The 23,199-nt window shown below is 36.2% G+C and overlaps 1 protein-coding gene across 3 annotated transcripts in view; it reads right to left on the reverse strand.

Moving 5' to 3' along the window:
• LOC140152548 (uncharacterized) overlaps positions 1–12,947 on the reverse strand; it is a 59,899-nt gene extending 46,952 nt beyond the window's left edge. For all 3 annotated transcript variants that reach the window (XM_072174934.1, XM_072174932.1, XM_072174931.1), the window contains exon 1: positions 12,808–12,947. The gene's annotated coding sequence lies outside the window, so the exon portion shown is untranslated. The remainder of the gene's footprint in view (positions 1–12,807) is intronic.
• Positions 12,948–23,199: the final 10,252 nt, after the last annotated feature.

Genomic DNA, 23,199 nt, shown 5'->3' on the forward strand with positions numbered 1-23,199 from the left:
GTAAACATGGGTTGCAAAACGAAATTGAATGTTTCAAGGCCCACTGGCATAAAAGTGTGTAAACATAAAGAAATTCAGCTCACCTAAAAAATGTTAAAAAGACTGCAGACTGCTATATTCCTCAATCATACATTGTACAAGAATATCATGTATTTATGTATGAACTATATCGTTATCATCATCATCTAAATACAGCTACTTCAGTTAGCATACCCTGGATGTTTTGAAGAGGGTTACTCACATGTCCCCTTTAGCTCCACACCAAACAACTCATCCCCAGAGCTCATCAGCTGATGACTAGAGAGCAGAGTTCAAGTATACAGTATTTATATTACAAGGGGTATTTCCTCGCTAGCCAACCTCAGTATCAATCAATGACTAACTCTATAATGACTCATCCATGCCAACACAGCAAGCAATATGTGCAGTCGTGCATAGTACAATGTATACATTATACTATTAGTATTACGGTACTAGTATACAGAAGTATGTACTGAAACTGTGTTATGAGAGCAAATTTATAATTGTAAGGTTATTTAAAAAATTTCCAATAAGTTGAATGGGAATTTGAAATGTAGAAGTTCACAATGACCACTGTCTTTGGTGATTCAACTGAAAGCAACAGCTACCTGTTTTTCTTTTCCATCCAGGTGACTGACACTTGTTGCCATGGAATCACAATAATAACAAGAGTGTGGCTCCCCCTTGTTTGGAAACAGACTGGGTTTGACCTTTTGGAAAGTATAGACATTTGATGACCAATGCCACAAGGAAAGAGCCATCCTGGGATCTCAGGAAGATGGCCATTGCAGAAGATCCTACTTAAATTTTTGCTGGATAATATTTGTGTCTGACAACCAATATCAAAATGTAAAAAATTAAAATCAATCAAATCAATCAATACATAACCTTTGCTGTACATGATTTGAGCAACTTTGATTTGAAGATGCTTTAGTTTTATCAAACAAATGAGTCCAAATTTTAATTTACAACCTTTTTGACTTCAAATGACCTTTGACCTCAGTATCATGACCTTGTTTGACTTCAAATGACCTTTGACCTCAGTATCATGACCTTGAACACCACCCAAAATAAAGTAGCCAGAATTACTGACTATGGCCCACCTATCCTGAAAATCTGAAGTCAATCCGCCCATCTATTCACAAGATACAGCATCCGGAGGGACGGTGGAGGCATGGCATAAAAATCACTACACTATTGACTCTCCCAGATGGCTCAAACCAAGCTGTAAAGCATAGGACAGTCAGGGTTTACAACACTTACAACTTTGTAACATAATTGTAACACCAGACACTGGACCAGCAACCAAAGGCCTTCACTGCTTAATTGCCACTCTAGAATTGGCGTTTTGAAGTAGGAAATAGAGATACGCACCGTGAACCAGAACAAACAAACACATCAGGATCAATTCTTACACAGAGGAAACTCTACATGTAACCCACCCAATGCGTAACAAGAAAAATCCCGTTTTTACTGACCACACTAATACTGAAAGGGGGTCTTAAAGATCAACACAAAGTTAAAAATGGGGTATTTAGGATCTGCTCACGGCTGAAAAAGAGGGGGAAAGGACGGAAAATACATACATACCACTATGGTGATTGGTGACATTAGTACCCAAAATTGTTTATTTTCATTTAAAAATGTACATATTGCACTGGGAAATATATTTTCTTTCCTTTTTTCCCATAAAGAGCCAAAAATTAAGGCACTCAGAAGCCCATCTGGAGCACCAATTTCTGTACAAAACTAACTCAAACTTGAAACCAAATAAATCAAATTATTTTTCACTTAAAACTAAAATTTCGCAGTTCTCGACTTGCACAGTTCTCAATGCAAAGCGTCGGCCACAATCCCTCCACCTTGACGCGCATCATTTTAACCGGTGCAATATCAATTGACCACAAAATTACCTGAACACATTATTTGCCTCACTAAGGTGGTCGTTCCTACCAAATTTCATGAACCTGCAGCAGTCTGGCGATTTGACCCCGAATCCAAAATGACCTTTACATTTTGTCTCGTTTCAGTGGTGGTTCCCACAAAATTTCATGAACCTGCAACAATCTATGGCGATTTGACCTCCGATGTCCCGAATGACCCCAAAATTACTGACATTTTTGTCTCGCTACTGTGGTCATTTTCACCAAATTTCATGAACCTGTAATAATATATGGTGAATTTGATCCGGTATATGGGTATATGGTGAAATTACCCCACTATGACCTTGAGATTACGCATATTTTGTGCTGAAAATCTAATCAGGTCAAGAACCTCTGGCTGTGCTACTCTCCACTAAGTATCATTACTGTAAAACATACGGATCTTCAGTAAATCTCTGCACAAGGTTATTAAGCTTGATATGCATAACTTATGCAAATCAGGTACTTAATTACCATATTTTACCAGAGATTGCCAATTATCACCCCTCCACCGAATTGCATCACTATACGCCTTTACCAGTTCCGAGAACAGATGGACAGACGGACAACCAGGAAACATAATACCTCTGGTGGAGGCATAAAATTAGCATCTACCTAGTTTTGATTTGGGATTTTCTCTCTGACCAAAAAGACTGTTCCCAAAAATATAAACTGGCCCCAAGGGGGGGTAAAAGGTCATCGAACTTTGCATAGGGTCAAAATTTGAAACTTGCTTAAATTGTGTTGAAAACCATTCCAATGTATTCCCCTAGTCACAAGAATTCAGAAAATGTATAGTTTGACATATCTAGGGCGTATTGTTCTTGAGTTATAACCAAAAAGGTCAAAGGTCACGTTTTTGCCTCTATAGGGTCGAAAACAACAAAGTGCTCGATTTTGCCAAAAGAGGTATCAAATTGTTCGTTTTGGTTAAACAAATCAAATAAGGATAGGATTGTAATATCTTGGATGCTCTGTTACCTAGGTAACACAGCAAAATAGGTCAAGTAGGCCCTAGCATTGAGGCCTATATATTGACCTTGACCTATTTTGCAAAGTTAGATGACCTTTTACCCCCCTTGGGGCCAGTTTATATTTTTGGGAACATCCTGATTATGTTTTGGGGTCATCTCAGGAACCTAAAAAAGTTGGTTTGGTTTGGTCCTGTGGGGGGTGCATAGAAAGTGGTGCTAGCTCCCCGAGTACTAGCCTTTTTTATGGACTGATGTTCCTTTTTAAGTTAACTTATTGGGTTTTATTGCAGCTGGTCATGTTTTTTAAACTGGGCAGTCCCAAAATGGGAGGTGCTGTTACATTTTTCCAATTCATTTTGTTTTCTTATTGCTATATTTTTTGCTAAAATCTATCATGAACAAATGGTTTTGGTCTTATTTTAATGAATTAATAACAAATACAGTTCAACAAATGTATTTACAACAGCTTAAAGAGGAATCCAGTTGACCAGGCAAACTTTCAAGGGTAACCCAATTAAGTAGGCTTAAAATATAATCAAGCCAATGTTTAGTTATTGTTCACCTCTATACCAACAAACTTTACACATCTCCTAACTTAATGTGTTTTCCAGATATTTATAGCGGCCTACACCCCTCGATAAATGTGTGTCTATTTTTGCATTTTTCTCAAAAACTAGTTACACAGTGGTAACAAAACTTACGTATATTATAGGGGCAAGGAATCCAATTACTACACTGGAATTTCAGTGACCCAAGACAAGCGGTTCGTTATTTATGATAAGAAATAAGGTACCGCTAGGATGTACCTCATTTCCTATCATATATACTGAACCACTTGTCATGAGTCACTGAAATTTCAGTAGTAATTTGATTCCTTGCCCCAATAATATATACATAACTTTTGTTACCAGTGTGTTATTATTTTTTGAGAAAAATGCAAAAATAGTCAAAAATTTACCACAGGGGTGTAGTACCCCATTAGGTTTAAAATAAGCCAAATCGACATTGGCAGTTTACAATGCATTATGGGAAGGTTTTTGCAGTTTTGAGACACTTTGCCCTTTGACCTATTGGGAAAATTCAGACAAATTGGTTTTTGTTAAGGCTCTGAGTGAGTCCCGGGAATTCGAGTCCCGCCCGAGAATCCTATTACCCGGGCAGGAAATTCCCTGCCCGGGGTACCCGAAATTTAAAAATTAAAAAAAAAAAAAAATTTTTTTTTAAATTTTTTCCCGGTTTTGTAGTGTCTCTGGACCTACAATCAAGTGCAAATTTGCTGGGACACTTTCATAGTTCAATGACCCTCCCCGCACCCCTTATGCAATGTTGTATACCAAACGCCTCATTTTGTAAATGGCCTATATTTTTGCTCCAACAACGGTTAGTGGGGGAGGGAGGGGGGGCGACATAGGTCGGCAACTAGACAAATAAAATATAACATGGTGAACTTCATATGACTGGTTTTATTGAACAGAGGGCGCGAAATATGAACAAGTGTCCCAGGGAAATTTGCACTTGATTGTATTGAAGAAGACAAAAATAATCTATTACTTTCAGTAAAATTACCATAACTTCATAAACGCGTTGTTCGATTGACATGAATTTTTCACTAATTTAAAACAAATAACATTGCGCATTTTTTGGTTACTTTAATTGTCATTTTTGTCAAACTAAATATTTTAGGTATCAAAACGCTGTAATATATGCATTATTTAAGGCATATTTGACACATGATTGCTATTATAAGCGCATTATCTCAAAATTCACTTTTAAAACAATTTAAAACTAATCAAAATTAAATCATATTGAAAATATAGAGTACAATCGGTTAAAAATACCTACTGAAATAACAAAAAAAATAATAAAACAAAACAATTGTTTCCCTTTAGTTCATTGGTAAATGTAAATGTAAATTAGCAACATAATGGAAAAAAGAAAAAAAAAAAAAAAAGAAAGAAAGAAAAAAAAAAAAAAGAAAGAAAGACAAAAGAATAAAAAAGAAAGAAAGAAAAATAGCATTACATGGATTCGAACTCGAGATCTCGGGGGCGAGAAGCAAGGCCAGTAACTATATGCCACCGGGAGACTGATGACAATTGCATTCGATTTCAGCGTATTTAATCCTATCATTGCAATGCTACTGTATTGTGTTATTGAGCTTCGATCTAATGAATTCATTCATTAAAACTCATGTTTTGGTCGTATTCAGCATTTATCTAACGTATATTTTGAATATACACGGTCACATTATACATACCTTCCTAACTTTGATATGTTTATTGGTAATCATTCCTCCATTTAAGCCAAATGAGCACGGTCTACCATAATGTTAAATAAATATATGTTACCTTTTAAGTTATATTATTCTGGTAGACCGTTATTGCGTCATTCATTCTTGTTATCCTTGTTATAAATAAATTCGCATGAATAACAGCAGCTCAACCATGGTATAGTGGTTTGCTTACTGCCCTGTGATCATGAGGGCTATGGTTCGAAGCTCATTGTCGCCGATATGTTTCCTTTTAAATCCTGCTCTTTATCTCTTTTTTATTTTTGAATACCAATAATAAGCACATTTAAAATGTGTAATTGTATATAATTGTATTATACACTTTTTGGCATGGCATTGTTACGTTGAATTAGCGTGTCTGTGATGGGTAGTTGAAGGCCTATATTAAAGCGTTTAACGACGGTGCATTCCGATAATAGCATTTGAAATAGGGTAATGAGTTTGAAAGATCAATGATGAGACAAACATCATGATTATGTTCTATTTATTTCTATATTTTCTTAATTTCTTATTTGGTTTGCTTTTATTATGTTTGTAAATTCTTTCAAAGGAGAATTTATATGTCCACTCTAATATAACCAATCAATGTGTCATATATTCCTTGAAAAATGCATGCATTGCAGGGTTTGATATTCAAAAAAATGTTTATTTTAATAATTTTTAAAAAAATTGGCTAATCATGTAATGCATAATGAAATTATCTTGACATCACTGAAAAAATTATGAAAATCGAGCAACGCGTTCGAGAGTTATGGCGATTTTATTGATATTAATAGATTATTTTTTCGCATCCCTATACAATCAAGTGCAAATTTGCTGGGACACTTTCATAGTTCAATGACCCTCCCCCGCACCCCTTATGCAATGTTGTATACCAAACGCCTCATTTTGTAAATGGCCTATATTTTTGCTCCAACATTGGTTGGTGGGGAGGAGGGATTCAAATAGGTTGGAAACTATACAAATAAAATATCACATGGTGAACTTCATATGACCGGTTTTATTGAACAGAAGGCGCGAAATATGAACAAGTGTCCCAGGGAAATTTGCACTTGATTGTAGACCTAAATGCTAGGATCATGGTTGACCTAAAAAAATAAATAAAAAAAAAATTGAATTTTGCACATTGTTTTGTGTATTTAATCTGAAAATTGATACATAGTTTTCATGTCATACTCTATTAATGATATCAAAATGCATTGAATTTGAATGCATTTTGATATCATTAATAGAGTATGACATGAAAACTATGTATCAATTTTCAGATTAAAACACAAAACAATGTGCAAAATTCAATTTTTTTAATTTTTTTTTTTTTAGGTCAACCATGAATGATCCTAGCATTTAGGTCTAGGTCCAGAGACACTACAAAACCGAAAAAAAAAAAATTTGAAAAAAAAAATTTAAAAAAAAAAAAAAAAAAATTTTTTTTAATTTTTTTTTTTTTTTTTTTTTTTTTTTTAGAAATTTAAGTACCTGGGTACCCGCTCGAAAAAAATTCGGGTACCCGGGAGCCGAATTTCCCGAAAATGAGAGCCTTAGTTTTTGTGCGTACAAATTTAAATACCGTAATCTAAAATGTTTTACAAGAATGAAAACAAATCCAAAAAAACATTATTATTGAATAAATTAATTATTTAAGGGGGTACTACACCCATGGCCAATTTTGTGCCTATTTTTGCATTTTTCTCAAAAATTATAGCACATTGGTGACATATAAGATATGTATATTGTAGGGGCAAGGACTACAACTGCTGCGCTGAAAATTCAGCAACTAAAGGCAAATAGTTATTGATTTATTGATCAAATATTGGTTTTCCCTCATTTGTGACTGTAACTCCACAACTGCTGTCTGTGCTGAAATAAAATTTCCAGTGCAGTAGTTGTAGTCCTTGCCCCTATAATATACATCTTACTTGTCACCAATGCGTTATAATTTTTGAGAAAAATGCAAAAATAGGCACAAAATTGGCCCTGGGTGTATTACCCCCTTAAATATTTAATGATAGATATGACAATAATAAATTAATAAATACAGCAATTTTCCTGATATGTCAGAGGTCAAAGTGTCCCAAAACTGCTCTCAAAAACCGGAAGTTACAATGGCGATTGGGTTTATTAGGCTAATGAAAGTTGATTCCCAGTTTCCCGTTACCCGACTCCGGTCAGAAAGAAATGCCGATTTTCCCTTATTTCATTATTTCACATTTTTCAAGTTTTTAAGAAAAAAAAAGGATAGTTTTAATGTCATCTTTCACGTCCGAGACGTATTTTAAGCACTTTTACGCCGACCCTGGCCAGCAAATTGTGTCATAAAACGCTGATTGATAAACCCGAACGATAGAGAGCAGGGGTAGCGTTAACCCCCGATCGGGGGTGAATGACCCCCTAAATTTAAAAAATATTAATTTTTCACTCTCTATATTGGAAATATACATGTGCAAGCGCGGGGGTGAACTCTGACCCTCTACTTTTGGACATTACTCCTACACCTGATTACACTGCAAAATATTTTTTCACCCTCGAGATTTAATTTTCACCCCATGTATTTGGATTTTCTGCAAGCTCAGGAGTGAAAAACACGGGAAAACAACCCCCGACTTTCGGGCCTTAATGCTACCCCTGATTAGAGAGGCAGCCAAGTTCGCGCGAACCAGCGTATGAAAATATGAAAGCATTTCTACCGTGCATTGTGTAGCACGCTATATATGGACAACATCAAAATAAATAGCGGAGGAGCTTTGAGTAATAAAATCCAATAGGAAGTTGGTGTGCATTATTAGCCAGTCTTTCTTATGTACTACCCAACTGTGATAAAAATTTTTTTTTTAATTTCTAAAAATCATATTGGTACATACATTTTGTATTAACACCAACAACTCACATGTATACAATATGAGCACGCACAGCGCCCTCATTCGGCTGAAAAAAATTCTTGAAATATCAGCCCCTCTGAGCCAGATGATGGTGGCCGACATTATTCATGTGGCAACAGCCAATATCGTAAACAAAACAGACAATATGACCGTTATGACGGCAACACTGCCTGGATGTTGGACGCCCCGTGCCGAGGTGCGTTTTTAGCTCTATTGGCCCTGTTACAGAAAAAAAATGCATAAAATATATTTCTCAGTGAAATGTATACATTTTCACATGAAAATAAATATTTTTGGATTCAAAATGAATGTGAAGAAAATTTTTTCATTATAGCCGGGAGTGGGAATCGATCTCGGGACCCTCTGCATGGGAGGCGAAAACCTTACCGCTAGACCAAGCAAGCATTGGTACCCGAATTCAGGGGCGTCTATTCTTCCGTTAATCGCCCCCAAAAGGGGAGGGAATAATTTTACCCCTTTGGGGAAGAATTTTACATTTTGAAAAAGAAAAAAAAAAAATAGAGGGGAAAAACAGAAGAAAGTCAACAAGATTCAAGGAAGATTAAAAATAAAATTAACAAATTTGGGGGAAAAATGTATAACTGGAACATGTATTATTATGTTTTATGGCTATTTTTGGAATGAAATAGATGGTCACTGGCTGGCAGTGGCTGCTCTACAGGTTAGGTGAATTCATCAAGTGTAATTTAGAGAAGAATTATGATGGGTACATAGCATTAGCATACATGTAGTGGTCCCTTGGCTTATTCCCACCCCAAAAATAATTATAAACAGGGAAAAGTTGGGTCAGCAATTCTTCCCTGCCTAGTGGTCATACTACATGTACAGGTAATAAAGCATACAGAAATTAAGGATTAAGGGCTGTGCCACTCTCCACTAAGTATCATTAAGTGTAACCCATACGGATCTCCAGTAAATCTCTGCACAAGGTTATTAAGCTTGATATGCATAAATTATGCAAATCAGGCGAAAACCTGCTGACATTTGGAGATTGCCAATTATCACCCCTCCACCGAATTGCATCACTATACGCCTTTACCAGTTCCGAGAACAGATGGACAACCAGGAAACATAATACCTCTGGTGGAGGCATAAAATTAGCATCTACCTAGTTTGATTTGGGATTTTCTCTCTGACAAGGCTAGCCTTTTTATGGACTGATGTTCCTTTTAAGTTAACTTATTGGGTTTTATTGCAGCTGGTCATGTTTTTTAAACTGGGCAGTCCCAAAGTGGTCATACTACAGGTAATAAAGCACACAGAAATTAAGGATTAAGGGAGCTCTGCTTTGCATATTTCATACAAAATCCATTTTCATTTTAGTTTGGACATCTGCCTACATGTATCTAGGGAAGCATTTGGGATTCTAAGGGAAGACAGAACCATCAATTAGTTAACAGCTCTATTGTCCAAGTTTATCTTCCCTCATCATTATCCCAACCTGCATTTTGCAAGTACCAAATGGTTACATCACAAAAACCAAGAAAAAAAGTTGGGATCTTGATGGCGCAAAAAAAAACCCCAGCAAATCCAATGTTTTGACGAAAAGTGCCCTCATGCAAACTTCAAAGCATCATATTAAGGCCCTTTACAATTAATTCTTAGTTTCCTGTTTCCCGTGCGCGTCCAAAGTAGAGAATTGCAAAATATTTAATTATTTTATTTTTATTTTGGATTTTCCCTTTTAGAATAACTTTTAATGACTTCCATTTGCTACTTTCTGACTTTGCTTATACACAATGTATATAAATATCAACTATATTTAATGATGAATAAACAAAGAACATAAGGCCAAATAAAAAAATAAACATGTTTCACGTCCCCTCCCGCTTCCTTTTTTGAGGTTTCCTCAAATATATTTTTATTTTTTTTTATTCAGTTATAACTTTTCAAAAAATATGTCTAGGAAGTTGGGATGCATTCTATAGCCTTGTTAAGATACAAGAAACATTTTAGGAAGGTTTTGTGATCATTAGAGGGGTGTAACTCTCAGAACAACAAATAAAAAGGGCCTCCTCCTTTTTTTCCAGGCATTATTGTATGTACAGATTGTACGCTAAAACAGCTGTAACTATGGGTATTTACACCAATTTTGCGATAAAAAATAGAAAATAAAAAGCCCCCTCTTCCTCCTTTTTTTCGAAAACCCGGATGTGAAACATGTTTTATTTTTTACTTAGCCTAACTGTACCATTACTTATGTATAAAATAAAATCAAACATAGTTGTAAAATAATTAAATGCATGTTCCTAGTCAAAACGGGTTGATGTAGGTTGCGACCACTTGTTTTAAAATAAAGAAAATAATAGATCCCAAGTCTGAAAAAGTTTTAAATTAAAGACCTCCGTGGTAAGTTTCACTTTCCAGCAAAAACTTTTTGGGATTTTGATGGCGGACATAGTTAATAGGTCTAGATAAAAGGTCAAATTCCCTATTTTTGAGCATTTTTAGTATTTTTACATGCCTGTATTACTGCGAGCCAACGTCACCTGACTCTCAGAATAGCATCTCATCAAAGCAGAGAAATTCTCTGTCTAAATGTAAAAAATAGCTTGGGATCTCTTGATCTTCAGATTTTAAATTTAATGATTTTTTGAAAATTGACTCAGCCTATTTTGTGGAGGTCAATTTGACCTCAAAAATTCCCTCGAACAGCACAATGTGGGCTTTTTACTGCATCACATTCACAAAATGATGAACCAACAAGACCCTAATTTTATTTTTTCATCGCCTAGGCTAGTGCCGTACTATTACGCTGACTTTCGGATTCGGCGAGGAGGACGATTTTGACCTCTGGTTCTGGTTGATTACTCCAACTAAGCGGGATCCTGCATCAGCGTCGGAGGAGGTGACCTAAAGCTAACTTGAGGTGGAGTCGGTGTCGAGTCGGTGTCGTCAAAAAGGTGGTCAAAAGACCTCCTGGTTTGTTTACAAACAGAGAGGTAGACAAAAGACCGTTCCGCTTGTCCAAACACTCAAGTATCACTGAGTATCAGATAGTGATGTGGTCGACATGCCTTATGTCGACATAATGTCGACGTCGGCACGTATGCCGACATGTCGACATCAAAAATCATGTCGACAAAAAAAAAATTTTTTTTTTTTTTTTTTTTTTTTTCAAAAAATATTTTTGGCCAGAAAAGCAAGTTATAGGCCCAAACTGACTTGTTATTCAAGGTTGGAAACCAGAAAAATACTGCTACTAAAAAAAAAAAATAATGCCAATTTTTTTTACAAAGTTGGATGAACTTGTACATTTTGATTACCTTTGCTTCTATTGAACAGTCAGGGACACATTGAATTAGTATGCATTGCTAGCTGTTCAATAGAAACAAAAGTAATTAAAATGTACAACTTTTTCAACTTTGTAAAAAAAAATTGGCATTTTTTTTTTTTTTTGAGTAGCAGTATTTCTCTGGTTTCAACCTTGAATAACAAGTCAGTTTGGGCCTATAACTTGATTTTCTGGCCAAAAATATTTTTTTTGAAAATTAAAATTTTTATTTTTTAATTTTTTTTTTTAGAATTTTTTTATGTCGACACACTGTCGACGTCGGTATACGAATTATATCGACATGTCGACAATAAAAAACGGTGCCGACAACATCACTAGTATCAGAAGGATGGTCCACAATAGCGTGATTCACGTAACATGAATAGGGATTAAAAAGCTGTCACGTAGAACCATGTGCTTCTATTGTCCAATTTGTAGGTAACCCAGGCAAACCTTAGTCAGTCAAATTCGCCGACAATGTCAATGCATTTTTACATAGAAATTTAAAACAAGTGCCCGAAGAAAGAAACCTACATAAATATGTTTTCTATACTTCACTTGACCCAAATATATGATTTTTTATGGTGATAAGTCACCCGCACATGGAATTTTAGAGGGATTTGGATAGCATTTCCATTAAAAAAAGCTGCTATCATAATGAGACTAAGATCTAGAAACACCCCCGAAATGCCGTTTTGGGGAATTTTGCTAGCTGAAACTTTTTGATGAAAGTCAATCTTTGACAAGATGTAACCTTGCTACGGAAAGTGCTATGAAAAAATGGTTTTCAGTTTTGGCTTTGTTTACTCAAGGGCTTTAATTTGATATATAAAATGATGCAGTTTGATGGCAAATTTAAATTCACCTAGCATACCTACAATTTGCCATCAAAATTTCATATGGAAACAGTTCAGACCCAGTAGTAGCAGTACACGATCATGTCAGAAATTAATATTTTGTTCTGGGTCTGATTATTCGGACTACGTCTAGGCTAGCTTCTTTGGTGACAAGTAGAAAGAAAACAAGCAAGAACTACTTGGGATCATGTGGGCGCACTTACTTTGTACCGAATTGGCACAAAAATGGAACTTGACCGGCAACAATTAATAGAAATGTGCGGCAACAAGATCCCTTGGCATTGGTTTTAAATATGAATGATAATAATGAATATGCTGAAATGAATTCAAAAATTTTGGCTCCGTCCGGGAGTTCCAAGAAGTGCTGTGTATGTGTTTATGTGACATGATCTAGTCCATGGGGGCCAAAGGTGGTCACATTATCACAAAACTTCATAACTTAAAACCAAAGTATGCTAGACCTTTCAAATTCAGGGAGACCTTTGCCAAAGGCTTTGGTGTTTTCACTCACTCAGCACTGCTCAGGGACGGGCACACTCCCACAGTCGCCATCAACAAACTCATGTACTTACCACTTTCCAAAGCCAACGACTTCAGTCTAAACAACTCAAACACGAGTTTGATTCTCTTGGAAACAAGATATATTTTCAGATCAACAAAATAGTGTCCAAATATCCGTCAAATACGAGTTACGAATCCTACGATAGCTCAAATTAAAGGTAATCGCTGATTTCCAACCGCCGGCCCGACCTATGAATAATTCATTAAATGACGTATATACTAGCGTTCTAGGTATTCTGTGCAGTATAATACAGTACGAGTGACCCGTACAGTGCACGAACTACCACATGGGCAATTGATTTATTTGTTTGTTATTGTTTATTAATTTTAATTTGTATATATATATATATATTAGTTTCTTTAGGTCTATTTGTTTGATTTTTGTTTGATTTTTATTTGTTTAAATTAGTTTGTTTATAAGTTTGTTAATTTATTTGTTTGTTTGCTTGTTTCTTTATATTTTGTTAATCACTTTGCTTATTTGTTTGTATTTTGTTTGTTTATATTAGTTTATTTGTTTATAAGTTTGTTGTTAATTTATTTATTTATTTTATTGTTTTATTAATTATATTGTTTATTTGTTTGCTTATAAGTTTATTTGTTTGTTATTTTATGTTAATTATTTTGTTTATAAGTTTGTTAATTTGTTTACTTATTTATTAATCATTGTTTTTTGTTTATAGGTTTGTTAATTTATTTGTTTGTTTGCTTGTTTATCTTTGGTTAATGGCTTTGTTTATTTGTCTGTATTTTGTTTGTTTGTTGTCAATTTGTTTGTTTATTTGTTTATCTTTTGTTAATTATATTGTTGAGTATATTTCTTTGTTAATTATTTTGTTCATGTCTTATAAGTTTGTTTATTTGTTTATTATTTTGTTGTATATTTGTATGTTTATTTGTTTATCTATAAGTTTATTTATAATCGTGTTTGTTAATTTGTTTATTTCCTATCGTTTATTTGTGTATAAGGTTTTTGTTTCTTTATTTATTTGTTTCCTTATTTGTTTATAAATTTAGTTACTTCGGAGTGGTGTAAATCGTTGTCATTTAATGAATAAATTGATTACTGCTGCTTGTTTATTCATTTATTTATTTATTTATTTATTTATTTTATTTTTTTATTTATTCCTATTTATTTATTTAGGCCTATTTATTTATTTGAGGGTATAGGGGGCCTACATGCGTATTGCGTTTATTTTATTTATTGGTTTACTTATGATTATACATTTGCTTGTTTATTTAATAATCCAATTTTCTTTGATTTGCCGTAGCTGTTCGGCTCAAAAATAATATACAAATATACGGTATACTGCCATGAGAGGTTCTGGTTAAAACTATGGGCCCGAGGTGAGATCAATAGTACTATTTTGTAAAATAGTATTAATTGATCTCAACGAGGGACCATAGTTTTAACCAGAACTTCGAATAAAGGCAGTAGGGTAGCTGCAGGTAATATGGGACAGCAGGTAATATGGGACACCTGTTTTCATTTTAACAAAAAGTAGCTTAGAGAAGGTAAACACTTTAAGTTGATTTGTTAAGTGTTTAGAGACATCAATTGTGCTTCTAGAAATGCAGTTTTGGAGTCTGTGTATCAAACTCTTGGAAATCAATGCCTAAAAGAGTGAAATTGCCCCAAAAATTATGTCGTTTTTTGGCCTGATATAAAATCAATGACGTCACATTTTATGATTGTGTATCCAAAAACTCTGGTACTGAGGGGGCATTTGTCATTTTTATGATCTTTAGGTGATGGGTTAAGCTTATCAGCAGGTAAAATTCCACTGACAAGTGGCACTTTCCTTTTATAAATGATTATTTTCTCTGATTTTCAACTGAATGGGTGCAGGTAATAGGCCTATGGGACACATAGGAAATTGTGCGCATTGTCAATGCGAAAAGCAAAACTATTTAGAAAATTGAATTTTCTTGTAGAAATTGGCATTTAACATTCAAAATCATGTAACAAAAATGTTTTTAGAACAAAAGAGTGATTTTCTGAACTTTTTGATTTTCACCATAGAGATAACACAGTGTCCCATATTACCTGCACACGCAGGTAATATGGGACACTTGACGATGACGTCATTTTGACGTCATAGCGTCCAAACAAACATAAAAACATACATTGCCTGTTTTATTAATCTTAAAGGACAGGTTGTTCATCATAACAATATCTTGTGGGCATATCTTCTTTAGTTTTTATGCAAATAAGCTAAACGTCCTTAATGGTCCCATATTCCCTGCAGATGGGTTCCGTGGACATAATACATCTTTACTCAAGGAAATGTAGGCGTTATCTAGGGGCCTACTCGAGCATGGTAAACACTTCGCTGAAACATAGCCATATGAAACTAGCCCTACAGATAGAATTAATGATTAAAAGTTAACTTACTCCACAGAGATGGGTAGGCCTATATACTTAATATTTCTTTCTAATCAAATATTGGTCATACATAGGCCTACTAGGTCTATAAGAAGTTAACCACTCACTCCACAAAGATGGTAGGCCCACTTAATATTGTAACTGAATATAGGCCTACATATAACTAGGCCTAGGGCCTACCGATGGAACTACTGATATAAGTTTACACCCAGGGTGCCGTTTTGCCTCATTTACTTGTCACCAATGTGCTTATAAAAAATTGTAAGATTCAAGTTATATTGGTTAATGGTATATTAAAGGTAAATGTAAACTTCAACTGAACATATACTTTTTACAGTCATATTACTTATGGTGACGTCACAGAGCATCCTCGAAGTTAAGTGTTCCGTTATGCCCCACCTTCCCCTACTGATGGTAGAACTATTTTTGGTCATGTGATCCACTTTTAACCAATCAATGAACAAGAATATATTAATGAAGTATATAAAAGGGGATATATCTGACAGTAAAAACTAACATTTTATGACAAAGAAATTCTAATCTATTTAGTGTGAACATTTTATAATAGGCCTATGGCTTTCAGTTAGTAATAGGCTAACTGGAGGAGGGTGGTCTTTGGCAAAATTTGTTTGGGATTGGAAATGTCATGGGGGTTGAAAATTTCAAAAACAAAGAAATACAAAGGAAAACGTTGTTCTTCTACGGGGTGGAGCTTCATTTGAGGGGTTCAAGCCATGATTGCGCAACATTTTTTTAAATTTGGGGTTGACCCCCCTACCATGCGCGTATTTGGGAGGGGCTTTGGGGGCATCAGCCCCCGGGGTGAGCAGGGGCAGGGAGTTTTCAATCTATTTAGATTGATTCCTATCATCAATTGTTAAAAGATTGACATCAATCGGCAAGGCCGGCCTATACCTAGTTCTCCCGCCCCCGGATTTCTGCGGACTCAATTTTTCAGAAAAATTGGGGGTCTTTGGGTGACAGAGCACTGTTTTGGAAAAAAAAAAAAAATATGGGGGTTTGGATGGGGGTTCTTTTAAGAACTCATTGTTAAAACAGCATTTAGGCCTAAAGCTTAACTACATACCCGGCCGGTAGGCCTACGCGTCACGTCCAAAATGAAAGTGTCCCTCCCCCGTGCTTTTTAGCCTCTTTTGGCTGGAAATTCTCACACACGGCGCGAAAATTTAACCACGTTGTCCTCCGTACCGTACAGCCTGCAGCAGTATAGGCCTACTGCCTGCAGTCGCAAAACCAGAAGCAATAGAGCTGGTTGTACCATGGCAGCTCAAATTGGAATTGGGGGGAAATTTGTTCCTCAGTTTGATGTTAAGATATCGGCTAATTTTGGATATGTTTTTACTAAGGAAGCGGTTAAAGATGTGATTAGAAACTATGAAGTATCAACCATATCTTCTTTTGTGATCCAGAAGACAAGACAGTCGGAAAATGAAGCAGGTAGGAGCTCCATACGATTCAGTTCTTTTTGTAATTTGTTACATACTCATAATAGGATTGAACTAGAGCATCTCTATAATTACACAGGCCTATGAACTAGGCCTATAATATAGGGAGGCCTACCGGTATATTATGAACTAGGCCTGTAGCTGGACTTGTAGGCCTACAGGCCCTACCTGCTTAGCCCTATAGGCCTACTACGAGAACCGTATATGTTTCCGGGTACGAGATGAGCTGAGATGACACTCATTATGCTCATAGGCGAGCCTGTATCGGGATGAGTTCTTGCTATAAGCTGCTCTGGGAAGCTGCTATATACTTGGTATGTCCTTTGGTTCTATACTTCATAGACCCATTACATATATTATAAACATGATTAAGGTCACCAAGATCTAGAACTGCACTCCGGCCCTGTCCCAAAGGGAGCATGATGTCAGTGCACAAGTATGTCCTATATATCTCAGACTCTCCCCAAATACACGGTACTGATATAATTTAACACTACATACATGTATACAGGCCAAGCTGCATAAGGGACACACCATCATTAGATATTGTCGAGGGGGCAGGGGTCACCTTTGAAAAGCCCCCAATATGCCAATAAAAAGACACCCTTTTAACAGGGGGGGGCTAATAGGCCTATCAGTAGCGTAGCCAGCGGTGGGGCAGAGTGCCCCCCTGACAAAAAAAAAGAAAGAAAAAGTGCCCTCTGACAAAAAATGAAAGAGAAAATCAGGAGGGTACAGGAAAAGAAAAAACCTTTCTAGCAAAATTCAGGGCCAAAATAGTGTCTGTGCCCCCGAAATTTTATTTTGCCCCCGACCAAGAAAGCTGGCTACGCCCCTCGGTAACATCGCCTGTTTCACACTAAGATGGATTTTATTTTCTGCATCAAATGTTATACTTTCAGAATTAAACAAGGACTGCTGTATTCAGAGACGTAGCCAGGGGGTGCGGGGGTGCTAATTGGCCAATAGGCCTACAGCATTCAGCATTATGTGACGACACTGCCTCTGCCCCCAAAGTATACAAAAAGTCTCAAAATTAAAGAATCTGCGAGTGTAGTGAGCGTAAAATATTGGATTTTTAAAGCTATTTTGGTAAAAAAGGTCCAAATTTGGGGAAGAAAGTCCACTTTTCGCAAAATCTCCCCCACCCCCTTGGAAAAGAATCCACTTTTTATACATCAGCACCCCCACAAAAATCCTGGCTACGGGCCTGGCTGTGTTATCCCCCTCCAAACAAGGACTATGCACAAGTATATACCTGTACTTAATTCAAAGTCTTAAGGGGGTACTACACCCCTGCCCAATTGTGTGCACATTTTTGCATTTTTCTCACAAATTATAGTGCATTGGGAACAAGTAAGACATGTATATTATAGGGGCAAGGACTACAACTACTGCACTGGAAATTCTATTTCAGCACAGACAACAGTTGTGGAGTCACAGTCAAAAATGAGGGAAAACCGATATTTGATCAATAAATCAATAACTACATGCTTTGAGTTGCTGAATTTTCAGTGCAGTAGTTGTAGTCCTTGCCCCTGTAATATACACATTTTACTTGTCACCAATGTGCTATAATTTTTGAGAAAAATGCAAAAATAGGCACAAAATTGGGCAGGGGTGTAGTACCCCCTTAAGAAGAATAAAACACAGGAAAAGATCATGCCATGCCATGCCTGGAGATTACATCAATGGTACAAAAAGCTTTGAGAAGCATTGTACAAGTGGTCACGATTTACCTATACCCTCTCCGGATATCATCAGGATTGCAAATTAATTTACTAGGCCTACCCTTTTCTTATTGATCAATTTTAAAGACCCGACATACATGTAGTTTTTTTTTATTTCAAAGGTTACTATACTGAAAACTGATCATAGATAAGGCCCTTCGCACTTGATTATTAGTTTCCTATTTATCGCCCGCGTCCAAAATTGAAAATCTCAAAATAATTATTTTATTTTTGTTTCTAATTTTCTCCTTTAAAATAACTTTCAACTACTTCTACTTGCCATTTTCTGACTTTAATAATATCAACAATAATGATGAATGAACAAAGAGTACAACTCCACCTTCACTTATTTATAAAATCAAATATTGTTGTGAAATAATTAAATGTCCGCTCTAGTCAAAACGAGTCAATAGTTGCTTGTAATAGTTCAAACTAAATAAAGAAAATAAAAGATAATTATAATTAATAATTAAAAGTCACCTCGTCCCTTTTTCAAAATCTTTAACAGGAAACTAATAATCAAGTGCGAAGGGCCTAAGTGGTTATGGTGGTCCAGGAGGTGCAGATTTGCATCCAAAGATAATTACATAAGTTTAATGTGATTTCAATATTTTTTTTTGTTTCAGTGTCATTCAATTGGAAATTATACAGTAAGCTTTGAGATTGCAATTGTTGATTTCTAAACCCACACTTTTTATCAGTGACCATGCTTTATTGGACACGCATTTTAACCAGAAATATTTCAAACCCACCCTTTAAAGCATTTTGTGGACCCTTCAAACCCACCCTTTCCTTCTAAAGTGTGCATGGGTTACCAACAGTGCAAGATACAAAATCTACCATTGAACACGTACAATGGTAGATTTTGTATCCACTCCTGCATCTAGGGTCCCCAATATTGATCAATATTTTGAACGTGTATGGGCCGTATAAAAGGGATATCAGGATATCCCACTTAGGGACTGTTCACAAACACTTGTAAAGGAGGGGGGGGGGGCTGATGCAAAGAGAAAAATTCACATATTTTTTTCAGGGCTCTCTTTCAGACCTAAAATTATTTTCAGGGCCCCTCCTTTGGCTGTGAAAAAAGTAATTAAACTCATGTTCTACGAGAAAAATTAAGGTGAGTTTTTTAAAGGCCCCTTCATTTCAGAGGGATACAAATTTTCAGGGCCCCCTGTTTTGCATCAGGCTCCCCATTACAAGTGTTTGTGAACGGTCCCTTATCTATGCAAAACATAGGCCACCCTTTTCATCTATTTTTTTGTTCACAGATGGTGTATAGGCCAGTGACCCCCGCTACCTGTCACCCAACGACCCCATATTTTTTCTAAAAATCTTGTTTGTCACCAAAAGACCCAAAATGTTCTGAAAATGTGAGACTATCGCCAAAAGGTCCCATTTTACTTTTAACAAATTTGATGTCTTTAAAAACAACCCATGTTTTCAAGTAAACTCTCACCCAAAGACTCCAATACATGCAGTCATAGTTGGGGGGGGGGGCTTTGGGTGTTAAGTTTGGTGTGTGGGCTGGGTGAAGTTTGGGGTGTAAGTGGGTTTGAGTTTTGGGTTTTAGCGGGGTTGGGGTGGAATTGAGTTCAATGGGGTTATGGTGGGGTTGGGGTGGAGTTAAGTTTTGGGTGGGGTTGTGTTGGGGGTTCGAGGTGCGGGTGGGGTTGAGTTTGGGTGTTGAGGTGGGAATTAAGTTTCGGCTTGGGTGAGGTTGATTCAGGGTTTTGGGGTTCGATTGAGTTTGGGGTTTGGGTTGAGTTTGTGGTGTGGGTTTTGGCTGTTGAGTTTGGGGTTTGGGTGGGGATTAGTTTGGGGTTTTAGTGGAGTTGAGTTTGGGGTGGAGTTGAGTTTGGGGTTTGTGATGTAGGGTGGGGTTCGAATTTTGGATTTGGGTGGGATTGACTTTTGGGTGCGGTTGAGTTTGGGGTGGAGTTGAGTTTGGGATGTGAGTGAGGTTGAGTTTGGGTGGGGTTGAGTTTTGGATTTGGGTGGGGTTAAGTGTGGGGTTGGGGTGGAGTTCAGATTTGGGTGGAGTTGAGTTTGGGGTTTGAGGTGTGGATGGGGCTGAGTTTGTAGATTTGGGTGGGGTTGAGTTTGTAGGTTTGGGTGGGAGTTGACTTTGGGGGTTTGGGGTGAGGTTGAGTTTGGGATTTGGGGTGAGGTTGAGTTTGGGTTTGACTTCGATTGAATTTTGGGGTTCGGGTTGAGTTTGGGGATGTGGGTGGGGTGAGTTTGGATGGGGTTTAGTTTGGGGTGTGGTGGGGATTAGGATGTTGGTGGGGTTGAGTTTGGGGTGAGTGGGGTTGAGTTGGGGGTTTGAAATATGGGGTGAGGTTGAGTTTTAGGGTTTGGGTTGGGTTCAAGTTTTAGATTTGGGTGGGTTGAGTTTTGGGTTTGAGTGGGGTTGAGTTTAGGGGTTTGGGTGAGGTTGAATTTGGGGTTTGAGGCGAGGTTGTGTTTGGGGTCACGTTGAGGTTGGGGTTCGATTGAGTTTTGGGTTAGGCTTGGGATTACGTTTGTGGTTTGGGTGTGGAGTGGCTGAGTTTGGGGATGTGGATGGGGTTTAGATTTGGTGGGGTTTTAGTTTGGGATTGAACCAAGGAATCCAAAAATGTACTTTAAAATGGCACAGGGTGTAGCACTAAGGAGTTATGAAACGGAAAATACCAAATATTTTAGGAAAAAAATGTAAAATGTGACAAATTACAAAAAAAAGTTAGCTTCACCCCACATATTTTAAAATTCCATAATTCAATTCCTCTGCCAGAGCTTTAGATATATTACATAACATCATAGGGTTTAATAAAATTAAAATAATTTTGCGCCAACCTCTTTCAAGCCATATTTTCCCATTGACTTCAATGTGTAATGGAAAATAAAATATGCAAAATCGCTTCTCAAAGCAAATTAAATTACCTGGAATATGATTATGATTGTATGGTGTTTTAGTATGCAGTTGAAAGTGAATTGTAAAAATATGAAAAAAGAAATGGACCTCTTGCATCATATGACCCCTGGGGTCACTTTTATTAAATTTGCTTCTCCTGATCATCCACCTCCTGATCATCTTCCACCCCACATATTATGCTAATTAGATGCTAATTATTCAAATGTTAATCATTTTAATTTTTATACAACTGTTATTATGTTTAAGTTAAGAAGCCGGACTACAAATTTGAATCAAATATTACAGAAATAGTAAAATGTTGACAGTAGATCTAAAGGACTCAGACAGAGGGAGGGAGAAGGGGATGTTAAGACTATGTATGGGGTAATTAATATTTTTTTTAATCATAATTATACGATATTTAATTTCAGGTGATGAGCACAAAAAGCGTGTATATTGGGAGGATGTTGCCACAAGTAAATTAACAGTTCAGGAAGCAGCCATCAAGTATGACGGCATTCCATACTATTACGTCTCTACCACAAGATATGAATGTCACCATGGCAAAGATTGGAAAGAAGATTACAAAGCACGGAAGAAAGCTGCTAATAAACAGGTTTGTAAATATCTAAGTGAACTTCAATGTATCAATTAAGGGTAGACGAGGTATTGTTGGTCGAAGCAACCTAAAAATCGATTTTTATTATCTAGATCAATATATTATTGAAAATTAACACCTTGATGTTTTGCAAAAGTTAGTTCTACAAATCATATACTTTGAAAACTTGCTTGATTTATTGTTGTTAATGAGTTATGTACGCTTTTACAAAAGTGTTGTTGTTTCAGCCCTGTTTACAACGTAACTCAAGAACCGCAGCACCTATAAAAGTATATCTGTGATATTGTAATTCTTCTACACGCCGCTATGAATTGAGCAATGCAGTTTTGCCAAAGCTCACTACCATTCGTAAGATGCTGTGAACTACCAAATCACAACAGTTTAAAATAATTAATAACCTTAAGCCAATATCTCATACAGGGGTAGCATTATAAGGTCCAAAAATCTGGGTCATATTTCACCCTTGAGATTGCATAAAATTTAAAAATTGGTGGAGGGGTGAAAATGAAATATTGGTGGCGAAAAATATTTTCCAATGTAGTGACCATATTATTTGGGGTAGCATTAAAGACCTGAAAATCCATATTGCATCTAGACCCAAGTTTTATATAAAATGGGATCAATTGAGCTCTTCAATTGAATGTATCAATGTATGAACGTTTGGACAGTATTTATTGTGGGACATTAGAGCATATTAAACATATCGAAAATTGCATTCTGAATACGAAGAATGTCCTTCTGTCTGATATCAATTATTTTTTGAAATTCGCAATGTAATACACATTTTATGGCAAATGATTAAAAATTGATATTATCAGTACTCGAAGTAAACTTTATAAACCTGATGATTTATACTTAAAGTGTATGGGTATATGTAAGTGGGATGAAAAGCCAAAGATCAATTGAAAGTTTTGACCTATCGTATTGAAGATACGGATTTTTTTCCCCAAAACACCAAAAAAAATTAAGTCTTTTTGGGAAAAAATCCATATCTTCAATATAAAAGGTCCAAATTTTCAATTGATCATAGGCTTTTCCTCCCAGCTACACACACTTTAAGAATATATCAGGGCAATTCCACGGTAACTCGTGCTACATGCACTTTATGGCGTCCTTTTACATACTTTGTGCTCCAGCTTTTTAAAATCATTTGATTGGAATCTGTATTTTTTGTATTTTAATACCCAACATTCAAGACTAGATCCTCATAGTATTGCTAAATGAATATATCAACTTTTGTATGTATGGGACAGCTGTGAAAAATGGTAACTCGTGCTACGAACAAAGGACATGCTAAAAAATC

Source organism: Amphiura filiformis, chromosome 5 (assembly GCF_039555335.1).
Source record: "Amphiura filiformis chromosome 5, Afil_fr2py, whole genome shotgun sequence".
Classification (NCBI taxonomy): Eukaryota; Metazoa; Echinodermata; class Ophiuroidea; order Amphilepidida; family Amphiuridae; genus Amphiura; species Amphiura filiformis.